Source organism: Bubalus kerabau, chromosome 7, assembly GCF_029407905.1.
Source record: "Bubalus kerabau isolate K-KA32 ecotype Philippines breed swamp buffalo chromosome 7, PCC_UOA_SB_1v2, whole genome shotgun sequence".
NCBI lineage: Eukaryota > Metazoa > Chordata > Mammalia > Artiodactyla > Bovidae > Bubalus > Bubalus kerabau.
The window spans coordinates 84,324,060-84,336,812 of NC_073630.1; positions in this window are offsets into that span (position 1 = coordinate 84,324,060).

A 12,753-nucleotide genomic window follows, 5' to 3' on the forward strand; every position below is an offset into this window, starting at 1 on the left:
ATAAAAAGATCTTTGATAAATACTGGTCTAAGTTTTTTTTTTTTTTTTGCTTGGTTTTGTCTTTCCTTTTTCATTTATTGAAAAATCTATCCTTTCATCATTGAATAAACTCAGTACCTTTTTTTTTTCAAAAAATTAGTTGAATGCATATGTATGGGTCTATTTCTGGTCTTTCTTCCCACTGATCTATATTTTTATCTTCCTTCTCACTGATCTGTATTTTTATAGTTGTGTCAATCCTAAACAGCAATTTGAAAGCATGGAGTTTAAGTCTTCCAACTTTATTCTTTTCCAAAATTATTTAGCTGTTCTAGATCCTTTGAATTCCTACACACATATTAGAATATACTTCTTTCTCTGTCCCTTTATTTTTTTAAAAAAAGTTATAGGATATTGTTTAGAAGACTTTTTTTGTCACCTACAGGAATATTGCTCTTAGGATAGACCAAGAAAAAATAATATTTAGAGGCTAAATATTGATTGGCTAACCCTGCAACCAAAGCTTGGGATTAACTAATGAGAAAAAGATATGTACAAACCAAAAGAAAGATGGCATTAAGGGAAATGGAAAATACTATTTCTAAAAAAAAAAAAAAAAAACCTAGTTCTCCTGCTCCCTTCTAGATACCATTCCCAAGAAGAATTAGAGCAAGAGTCATGTCTACCTTTCCATCTTAATCAGTCTATTTGGCAGAACTGTAATGAATAAAGCAGTTTAAAAAGTGGAAGAATGTGAACTAAGGGGAAAATCTTTCCTTTTGGAAATCAAGAGATAGGAAAAATAATTTTCTATCTCTCAGTAATTCATCAATTTTCTGATGGTATTTTCTCATGGCACATTTTTGCTGTTGTCTTTTTGGTGTGAATAGTTTTCTGTTTAACTTACAAGTTACTCTGAAGTAGTCAAACACAGTGCAAATGGCACATTCATTGATTTTGAAGTAGAAGTGGCATGTTCTTAAAATAGTAGGGAGATCACTGTATTCAAGTCAATTTTGTGTGTGTGTGTGTGTGTGTGTGTGTGTGCGCGCTTACCTGGGGAATTAAAAAGTTAAAAAGCGCTATATTCAGAATCTTTATATTCACAGAAATTGCTTAAAATAATTAATTATTCAAACATGTAGAGGTCTGCACAAGATCTTATATTGAGCAGCAGCTCTGTCCAGTAGTTTTTAATGGAAGTGTTACATAATCTGTGCCCTCCAATGATAGTCACTAACTACATTAAACTATTGAACACTTAAAACATAGTTTGTATGATTGAAAACTGAATTTTAAATTTTACTAATGTCGATTTACTATTAACTTTAAATAGGCACAGATGTCTGGTTATTATATGTATTCATTTTTGGTGACAGTACATAATATTTTATGTCAAGAATAATCACGACCACAATTATGTCAGGAAAGTTACTGACTTTTTCATGTTATTTTCAATTCCACTTTGCTTCTTATAGGCATTACATGTGCTGGTCATGCTAGTCACAGAGTTTTTCCTTTTATATTAAAATCTGCTGAATTGATAAATGAAAAAAATACTTTGTATAACTATCACATGAAAATTGGTTTCCAAACTATTTTATACTTTATTTTATTTTCTTCAGAATACATATAGTTTGATAATTATATAAAATGTAATTATGGCTATGAAGAAGAACCAGAAAAGAATAGACTCTAAATTAAAACCATTTTTCTTGTTGGAATGATAAGACTGTGTAGCTAGTTCTGGTTTTATAAATTTGTTTCATATTTTTTCAAGGTTGCTTTGCTGAAATATTTTCTTGAAAATAGCTTCTCAAACTTTTAGAAATCATTTAAAATCAAAATTATAGGTAAAATATGCTTTATTGTGTATGGGCTTAAAAATTATTTTGTCATCATTGTGTAGAGAAGGCCATGAGTTATGTTTAATAGGATAGAAAGTGCACAGAGGAACAGTTAAAACAATCTGATAGGGTAAGCATAAAATACCTTCTGGGAGAATAATGATACATTTTCAACACAAGTAAAACTTGCAAAGGTTACAAGACGTTTTTATATGTCATAAAATGTAATTTGTAGCATAAAAACCAAATAGGAGAGCATAAATTGGAGGTTTTGTTCTATATATCATATGCTGAACAATAAAGTGAAATCACAGGGAAATGGATGAATCAGAGCATACAACTTATGTAAGCTTGAGTAAATCGATCAAAGATATTTATCAAATAATTGCAAATAGATACATAAAATTCATTAATATTGTTATCTAGGTGAATAAAAAGTGAGGGATTTAAAGCACTGTGTATAATATTTCCACTATAAAAATAAAATGAGTTCTCATGAGTTTATCTAGGTAAAAATTTAAATTTAAACTAGGGAACAAACTTATCACTTGCCTTTTTATTTATATTCTGAGGAAAATGTACACATTTAGTCTCATAAACCAAATAAGCACTATATTCTCAAGAAAATCATAGGATTTACTAGTGCTTCAAATATCAGTGAAATAAAAGTTATTGGAGAAATAGAACAGTGCTATAATTTTCTAAATACATGAAATCTAAGATAATATTCAGTTATCAAGTTTTCATGAACTTATTTGATTTATGTTTTGAAACAAATTATTAACCCGCCTAACCTGATACAGTTTATCAGAGTGCAGGGTACTGCTGAAATATTGAAGGTTCACTTCCAGACCATCTTAATAAAAGAAATCTCACAATAAAGTGACTCACATGAGGTTTTTGGTGTCCTGGTACTTAAAAAAATTATGTTTACACTATACTGTAGTCTGTTAAGTGTGTAATAATATCATGTCTAAAAAAATGCAAGTACTTTAAATAAATTTAAAAAAAAAAACTTTATTGCTAAAAAACACTAGCCATCATCTGAGCCTTCAGCGATTTGCAGTAGTAACCTTATAGATCACAGATCACCATAACAAATAAGAGTGAAAAAGTTTGAAATTATTTTAAGAATTACCAAAATATGACACAGATACACAAAGTTAGCACACAAAGGTCAATAAAGCAAAAGATAATATAATAAAACAAGATACGCCTGTAAAAGATACTGGTTTGTTTTTAGAGATCATATTCTAATTTCTAGCAGTAATTAGTTTGCTTTACCACCAATGACCTTTGTGATCTAGGGCAAATTATTGAACTTCTCTGTGTTGTGGTTTCCTCATCAATAAAATATGAGAGCTGAAGTAAAATGTTACAAAATAAAGTACATTGACGTAAAGTAAGGATTCAGTTTTTACACTTATTAACTATGCAGTCAAGGGTAAATTATTATTATCTCTGTATGCTTTTTCTTAACTAGAAAACATTTGATAAGGAAAGTGAAGTTCCTCAGTTGTATCTGATTCTTTGCGACCCCATTGTAGCTCTACCAGGCTCATTCATCCATGGGAATTTGCAGGCAAGAATACTGGAATGGGTGGCCATTTCCTTCTCCAGGAGATCTTCCAGACCCAGGGATTGAACCTGGGTCTCCTGCATTGTAGGCAGGTGTTTTACTGTCTGAGTCACCAGGGAAGTCCATTTAGAATTTATTTTTAAATTCTAAGACTCTAATGTTGGGAATTGAAGACACAAAATTGGCCAAGCTCACACAGTCAGGTAGAGTTAAATATAATACTATGTAAGCAAAACTAATGGGAATTTTTTTTTATTATTTTAATGTTAGCTATATTAAGATATTCAGAGTCAGACAACTATTTATTCAATCATTCATTGTTTCTATCATTTATGCTTTCATTAATATACTCAAGTTTTTCATTTAACAAATTCCCATGCACCATGCACTAGGTTATGCACCAGGATAGCACAACTATACAAATCATCACACATGCTTTGGAAGATGTGCTAGTATAGTAAGAGAGCTAATTATATTATTGAATATTAGGATACAGATGTGAAAATACATATTTTTTTCAATACACAAAATAACAATGAAAAATCTGAAGGATTTGACAAAAATGTACACAGAGGAGAAGGAATTTGAGTTGGATGTTGAATGATTATTTTTGTAGTTTATTCGCTCCTCCCAAAATCATATGTTGAAAACTTAAGGCATGATGTGATAATATTAGGAGGTGTGAGGATGTGATTGAATCACAAGGACAGAGCTCTCATGAGTGGGATTAGTGCCCTTATAAAAGAGGTCCTGGAGACAGCCCTGGCCCTTCTATCCTGTGAGGACAAAGCAAGATGCTAGCAGTTTGCAACTTGGAAGAGGGCCTTCATCAGAACCTAACCAAATTTATACCCTGGGCCCAGACTTCCACATCTCAGACTATGAGAAATAAATATCTGCTGTTTGTAAGTCTTCCATGCTGTGGTATTCTGTTAATGCAGCCTGAACAGACTAATAGTGATGTCGCATGTAATACTGTGACAGGAGTCCAGTATACTGATCCCAAAACCAGTTGTTGAAGACCTAACAGGGATTATATTTAAATTGGGAGCATATGGGATGTGAGAAGGAAATAGCAACCCACTCCACTATTCTTGCCTGGAAAATCCCATGGATGGAGGAGCCTGGTAGGCTACAGTCCATGGGGTCACAAAGAGTCAGACACGACTGAGTGACTTCACTCACTCATTCACTCATGGTATGTGAAAGTTATTGGAATTAGGGAGGAAATTTGGATGAAAACTGGATGTTTGAACAGATTTTATGTGAAGTTGTTGCGTCTCCTTTAACTGAACATAATATTGGAATGGTATTATGCCTGCTTGGGGAATATATCCGCAAACAAGTGTAAAGAGAAGGCATGCACTGCCCTTCCACAAGCATCATATTAATTGCACATGCTAAATACGAACCTATAAAAATGAACACACCCATTCAGGTTGTTAAATTGAAACAATAGATAACACCTTCTTTAAGAAAGCAGATTGCCATTTTAATTAATGATGTGTTAGAAGTTGGAGTGATGGTTACCAATGAATTCTCTGTACAGTCACCCCAGTGGCACATGAAAAAGTTGGACAGCTCATAGATATCTGACAGTAGACTATAGACACTAGAGGAGTCCCACTCCTGCTTAAATGCCTATATGTGATTTTTCAGGCTTGACGGTAAGCAAGTACAAAGGGTTTACCTGGCAGGCCTCCTGGAGAAAACCTTCCCTCTCCATACCAAACAGTGCACAGCCAGTGCATCCCAGTCTTTGAAGGGAGTTGCAGTCACAGACTCAGGCCTCCTTGGCCAGTCATGATCTTCACTTATTTATATCCCCAGCCCTGACAATAACTTCATTCCTAGATCTCTTTATCTAGAGACCTTCTTATGGAAGAACAGGTGGGGAAAACCTGAAGATGCTTTTCCCACCCTGACTCACTACCCAGTGCTTTTCCACTCTTGCCCCTCCCCTTTCCTACTCTAGAGTCCATAAGACTCAGGGCCTTTAGTTCAGGGCTCTTTCAACACTGAAATGGACTGTGTATCTGTGCTGACCCACCTGGCCTTCAAATGGTGTGCTGTTCTGAGTGAAAATGGAAGAGAGAGAATTGGTGCCTTTTGGAGTTTTAGAATCTTGGTAATACCATCACAATCAATTATTAAAAGTTTATTACTTTGGGCATGTTGCTTTAAATGGTTACTGTGAAAAAATAAAATAATACTTGGTTACTGTGACAGATGTCCACAGAGCTCTACTTTCTCTCCCAGCCCAGCTCAGCTCTTGAGCACATACCATCTACAATACCAGCAGTCATGGATGCAGTTTCAATTGTGCAAAAATTGCAGCAAGCTAGAAAAGACTGGAGACCAGGGTTTGATTCCTGGGTCAGGAAGATCCCCTGGAGAAGGAAATGGCAACCAACTCCAGTATACTTTCCTGGAGAATCCTATGGACACAGGAGCCTGGCAGGTTACAGTCCACGGGGCTGCAAGAGTTGGACACAATTTAGTGACTAAGCCATCACAGAAAAGACTGGTAACCAGAGATCTTGTAACTGCTTTTGTCTCACTACCAATCTAGGAAGAGAGGCAACAGGTTTGCTTTCATATGAGAAAAATTCAATTCACATTTATTGTATTGCCAGAGGGTTATTTGATTTCATGACCTTAGTATGACAAGTTAATTAAGAGGGATTTGGATTTGATCTCTATGCAAGCTCTGATTGTAATAAAACTACAGTGATGATATCATGATAATATCAGAAACTGAAGAGCTAGCTAAGAATGACTGAAACATGGTAGTGACACACAAAACCAACATAGGCAGGTTAATAAATCCAACAGAAGTCCAAAAGCTTGTCCAAATGGCGACATTTTAAAAAACAACTTAGGCAGAAGTCAAGCATGACTTTTGTACGCAACTCAAAGTAAAGTGCTATCGTTGCCAGCACCTGGAACTAAGCAAGAGATGCAGAGCCTGGTCATGTTATTTGTATTTTAGAGAATTTACATCCTACATCTGAGCATACTGCTAGCTCCTATTCATAATACAACCCACTCCCCCAATCCCTCACCCCCACTGATGCCAAAAAGTATATTTGAATGTGGTTGAACTATAGCACAGTGCATATAAATTGGAAAAAGCAGTGACTAAATCAATATCTTTTCAGTCTGTATGTTCCTCACTCAAATCTAATTTTGGAAGTATATACAGCTCACACTTATACAACTGGATTTTATAATGAAAGCCTAATGTTACATCAGGAATATCAGAGCAGAAAAAATACAGATATGCTGCCATAGTTCATACAGTTTGAGAAACAGTTGTTGGGACTTACTATTGGGTATTATTTGGAACTCTCCCTATGATTTATACAACAAAATAATCTTGAAACCTGAAATATCTATATCATCATAATGATGAAGAAACACTCTAATAAGAAAGGCAGTGCCCAGAAGAGCTCTATAATAAAATGAGAATGGTTCATGCAGAAACATGCTACTGAAGGAACACAAGGAGGTATTAAAAGCATTCAAGTGCAAGTAACCTGTTTTCCTCTAGGGCTGACTTTGGATTCAATACTCAATAGTCTATGAACTGCTCGCTATTGACCAAAAACTTTTTCTCAGCTTATAGATGGAAATTCCAAGGTGGACAATAGCACGCTGTTTGGAAGACCAGCCCACTGCAACCAACTGGTCAAAAAACTCTCATCAGAGGAGGTAAGAAAAATCAGCTCAGTAGGCTGACTTATATGTTATTTACTTTGCAGTGGAGGAAGAATTGAGAAATAACAAGAGCCCTGAAGTCTCTGTGTATTTCAATTTCTGAGTTTTTCAGTAAATATTTTTTAATAAATGATGCTGAAAAAAGTGATACCTATATTTTTTAAAACGTTTACCATTACTTCACAACAATCACAAAGTTAAACCTAATGAATAATAGATATAAATGTAAAAGTTAAAAATGTAAAACTCATGTAAGATAGCATAGTGCAACCTCTTGATATCATCATAGGTAAAACTTTGCCTTATGGGGAGCATATGTTATTTAAAAATGAAAGAAAAACCTGAAAAATTTCATTCATGAAATTTAAAAACACTTTTCTCTTCAAAAGAAAGGTTGAGAAAGTAACATATAAGCCCCAGAATGGTAAAAGTTATTTTCAATTCATCTATCTGATAATGAATTATATACAGTACAAAAGAGACTCTTAAAACTTAATACAAATAAAATTTAATAATTGGCAAAATTTTGAACAAATACTTTATAGGAAAATATAAGTAAGTGGCCAATAACCATGTAAAAAAGGGCTCAACATCATTACTTATCAAACAAAATGAAAATTAAGAGGACAAAATAGCAAAAATGTAGAAAAATGCACTCACATACAGTGCCGTTGAATATGTAAAACAATACAACTATCTTGGGAAAAGATCTGGCATATTCTTATAAAATTAAAATTTACCTAAAATGCACCACGGTTATTCTTTTCCTGTTCATTCAGCCAAAATAGGTGAAAGCATCTCAATGTGTGTGCTCAGTCATGTCCAACTCTGCAACCCCAGGGACTATAACCTACCAGAATCCTCTGTCCATGGGATTCTCCAGGCAAGAATACTGGAGTGGGTTGCCATGTCCTCCTCCAGGGGATCTTCTTGACCCAGGGATCGAACCTGCATCTCCTGTGGCTCCTGCATTGCAAAGGATTCTTTACCACTGAGCTACTGGGGAACCCCACAGTGAAATACCACTTAATAACTTAAAAAGAACAAAGCAATAATACAACAACTGTTAATCCATGCAATGACATGTATTAAATATCATCTGGAGCAAAAGATGCCAGAAAAAAAAAATGTCTATATAACTCATGACTCTATTTTTATAGAGTTTAAGGAAATGCAAACTAACATCAGTAAAAATCACATAAGTGATTGTGTGGAGCTAACAGGAGAGGGAGAGTCAATATTATAAAGAGGCACAAGGGCACTGTGGGAGGTGATGGAAACATTCTGTACCTTGATTGTAATTGTGATTCTGTGATTTGATATATTTAAGTTGAAACTCATTAGATTCTAAATTTTTCAAATGCATACAGTTTATTATAAAAAGTTATCACTAAATAAAGTATAATTTAAAATATATGTTCTGATATCCAGTGATAGGTTAAGAATTTGATAATGCAACTTGAATCCAGATGTTATATGCAGAATGTTCATTGACTACAAGCACCAAAGCAAATAATCAGCAGAGTACAACAAAGACAAGAAAATTACATAAAAAGTTAAGAGCCTACTGTTTTTTCTCTATCAATTTCAAGACATATTTTTCTATATGCTTAACATAATATAGTCATTGGGCAGAATTAAAAAGAGTAAACACTTTAAAAGGAATACACAACAAGGATTTTAATTTTAAATTGGAATTTTTATTTATCTCATCATTTGAACTCCTTTTTATCAGTTCTTCTGTTACTATAAACATACTTTGCTCAAATTTCTTAGGCTTAATTCCAGGTTTGATGCAAGATACAGGATGTTTGGGGCTGGTGCACTGGGATGACCCAGAGGGATGGGATGGGGAGGGAGGTGGGAGGGGGGTTCATGATGGGGAACACATGTACACCCATGGTGGATTCATGTCAATGTATGGCAAAACCAATACAATATTGTAAAGTAAAATAAATAAATAAATGAAAAAAAAATTTTCTTAGACTTAAAGATTTGAGGCATCTTTCAATTTCTATTTCTTCTACATCCCATCTCATGATATTTTATTATTTCAAAAATATTTGTCTACATTATAATTTTAATGTATTTATTACATTGATAGATTTAAGAACCTCTCAAACAGTATTCTTCCAACTTGTTCTCTGCATTTAATTTATCCTGCATATTGCCTCAGAGGATCACTTTAACCTTGGCATCACCAGTAACTATAGCCTAGTATTGTCAAGATCAAGTCTGAATCATTCTGCCTACTTCACATATTCAATATTTTGTTGCAGTTGTTTAATTCATGACAATTTACTTATTTGAATTTACTTCAGTAAGTATGGCGCTAAGATACGTTTTGGCATGAGCTATGAAAATATACTAGTGAGTGAGAACACAAATATATATGTGTGTGTGTGTATATATATATATATATATATATATATATACACACACAAATGGGGAGAGAGAGAGAGAGAGAGAGAAATGAGACAAAATGGGGAAATTAGAAAAATCAATTCAAATCTTGACTCTGTCACTTCAAAGCCACTTTGAGGGCCATTTTTTCCTCCTACTACTTAGAGGACCTACAATTTTTTAGTTCTGTGATATTTTGCTTGCCAAAAATAGTCTCATTTCCGTAAGTTAAATGTTCAGTGTACCTTTTTTTTTTTTTTGAACATGTTGATACTCAGTACCACATACTGATCTAGTGCACAGTTTTCTGTAACCCTGCATGATTGCTTTCTGGGTGAGGCAGACAACATTAATTCTTATCCCTTTACAGTAATTTCATGAACTCTCCTGAGTGACTCCCTCTAGCTCTTCTAGAGGTAGTTTTTTTGATGTAGGTAATTCTGCCCTTGAGTTGACTTATTTAAACATCCCCCTCAGCTTTTGAGTCTAATAGTTGATTGCCAGTTACCTCCTGATGGGAAGCCCTTCTGGACAGGTTGAATTTCTAAGAAGAAAATGAATTTAAGAAAGCTGCATCCTCACCCAATTTTCAATGGAAATACAGGTCTCTAAGTGTCAGGCTAGGCAGCTAAGACACAGTCTCACTTTTAATCATTTTAAGCCCTTTCTTGAATTGAATTGTATTTTGAATTGAAGTCACTCAGTCGTGTCCGACTCTTTGCAACCCCATGGGCTGTAGCCTATCAGGTTCCTCCCTCCTTGGGATTCTCCAGGCAAGAGTACTGGAGTGGGTTGCCATTTCCTTCTCCAGGGGATCTTCCCGACCCAGGGATCGAACCCGGGTCTCCTGCATTCTAGGCAGATGCTTTAACCTCTGAGCCAACAGGGAAGCCAAGTTTAAAGTGTTAGTCGCTCAGTCATGTCTGACTCTTTCAATGCTGTCCATGGAATTTTCCAGGCAAGAAAACTGGAGTGGGTCGCCATTCCCTTCTCCAGGGGATCTTTCCAACCCAGGGATTGATCCTGAGTCTCCCACATTGTAGGCATATACTTTACTGTCTGAGCCACCAGGGAAAGGGAAAGAAAGTGAAGTCACTCAGTCGTGTCTGACTTTTTTCGACCCTGTGAACTGTAGCCAAGGAACTAAAAAGCCTCTTGATGAAAGTGAAAACAGAGAGTGAAAAAGTTAGCTTAAAGCTCAACATTCAGAAAACTAAGATCATGGCCTCTGGTCCTATCACTTCATGGGAAATAGATGGGGAAACAGTGGAAACAGTGGCAGAATTTATTTTGGGGGGCTGCAAAATCACTGCAGATGGTGATTGCAGCCATGAAATTAAAAGATGCTTACTCCTTGGAAGGAAAGTTATGACCAACCTAGACAGCATATTCAAAAGCAGAGACATTACTTTGCCAACAAAGGTCCATCTAGTCAAGGCTACGGTTTTTCCAGTGGTTATGTATGGATGTGAGAGTTGGACTGTGAAGAAAGCTGAGCGCCGAAGAATTGATGCTTTTGAATTGTGGTGCTGGAGAAGACTCTTGAGAGTCCCTTGGACTGCAAGGAGATCAAACTCGTCTATCCTAAAGGAAATCAGCCCTGGGATTTCTTTGGAAGGAATGATGCTAAAGCTGAAACTCCAGTACTTTGGCTACCTCATGCGAAGAGTTGACCCATTGGAAAAGACTCTGATGCTGGGAGGGATTGGGGGCAGGAGGAAAAGGGGACGACAGAGGATGAGATGGCTGGATGGCAGCACCGACTCGATGGACGTGAGTCTGAGTGAACTCCGGGAGTTGGTTATGGACAGGGAGGCCTGGCGTGCTGCAATTCATGGGGTCTCAAAGAGTTGGACATGACTGAGCGACTGAACTGAACTCAACTGAACTGTAGCTTACCAGGCTCCTCCATCCATGGGATTTTCCAAGCAAGAGTACTGGAGTGAGTTGCCATTTCCCACTAGGGAAGCCCCTTTAAAATTTGGGATCAGATATAAAGCTTTCCAGGACATACCTTAGATTAATATACTTCCCCTTGGTTTGATTGGAAGGAGATATATCCCCATCATGAAATGAGATGTATTAAGGAGACCACAGACTCATATTAATATAAATCATCTCCAGAGAAATCTTCTTTCTTCACTTCTTTATACAACTCTATATTGATGCTTAAAGATGAACTTCAGCCACTGTTGATAGACTCCTTGGTAATTCATACTTCTGAATATGGTGTTGCATTTTTACAGAATGCAATGTTAGATTCTTAAGTTGGCTTAAAGATTAAAAATTTATTAGAATTAAAACTATGCTTAAAAAGCTTTTATATCCCTCACAAATATCTTCCATATCAGCTACTTTAATTTTTCTATAATCAAAGTTTCTTTATGGGCCTCAATAAATTTTTCAGTTTTTTACTTTAAGAATGTCAATGAAGCTATCTTAATTCAGTGATCTTGACTACCTGGGCAATTCTTTCCACTTATTTTTTCAGCAATTTGTAAACCCTTAAAAATATTCTCTATGTATATTTTAATCAATGAGCAATGATTCAAGCTTGATTATATCTAATATGAGTTCATGTGTCCAAGAATTAAAACAGTCTGCAAAATATCCATTCTCATGACTTGTTTCTCTCAGTGAATAAGAAAAATATATGTCATATTTACATCAGAGAAATCTCATGATAAATTTCTTTTTGATATTTCCGATTGCCAAAATAAAATCCAAACTTTACATTTTGATTATAATATGTGCTTTCATTAGGTTTTTCACCACCTCGTGGAATAACCATGTTCCACTCTACACCATATATGGAATTCTTTAGTCAGTGTATGTCTTGCTTTCTTTCAAACATGATATCATAACAGAAGGCAATGACCAAAAGCATCCAAAAGAAAAAGAAATACAAGAAGGCAAAACAGTCTGAGGAGGCTTTGCAAATAGCCAAAGAAAGAAGAGAAACAATAGGCAAGGGAGAAAGGGAAAGATACCCAACTGAATGCAGAGTTCCAGAGAATAGCAGGAGAGATAAGAAGGCCTTCTTAAATTAATAATGCTAAGAAATAGAGGAGAACAATAGAATAAGAAAGACTAGAGAAGACTCGTAAAGAAAATTGTCAGGTGAATGGATAAGAAAACTGTGGTACATATACACAATGGAATTTTACTCAGCTATTAAAAAGAATGAATTTGAATCAGTTCTAATGAGGTGCATGACACTGGAGC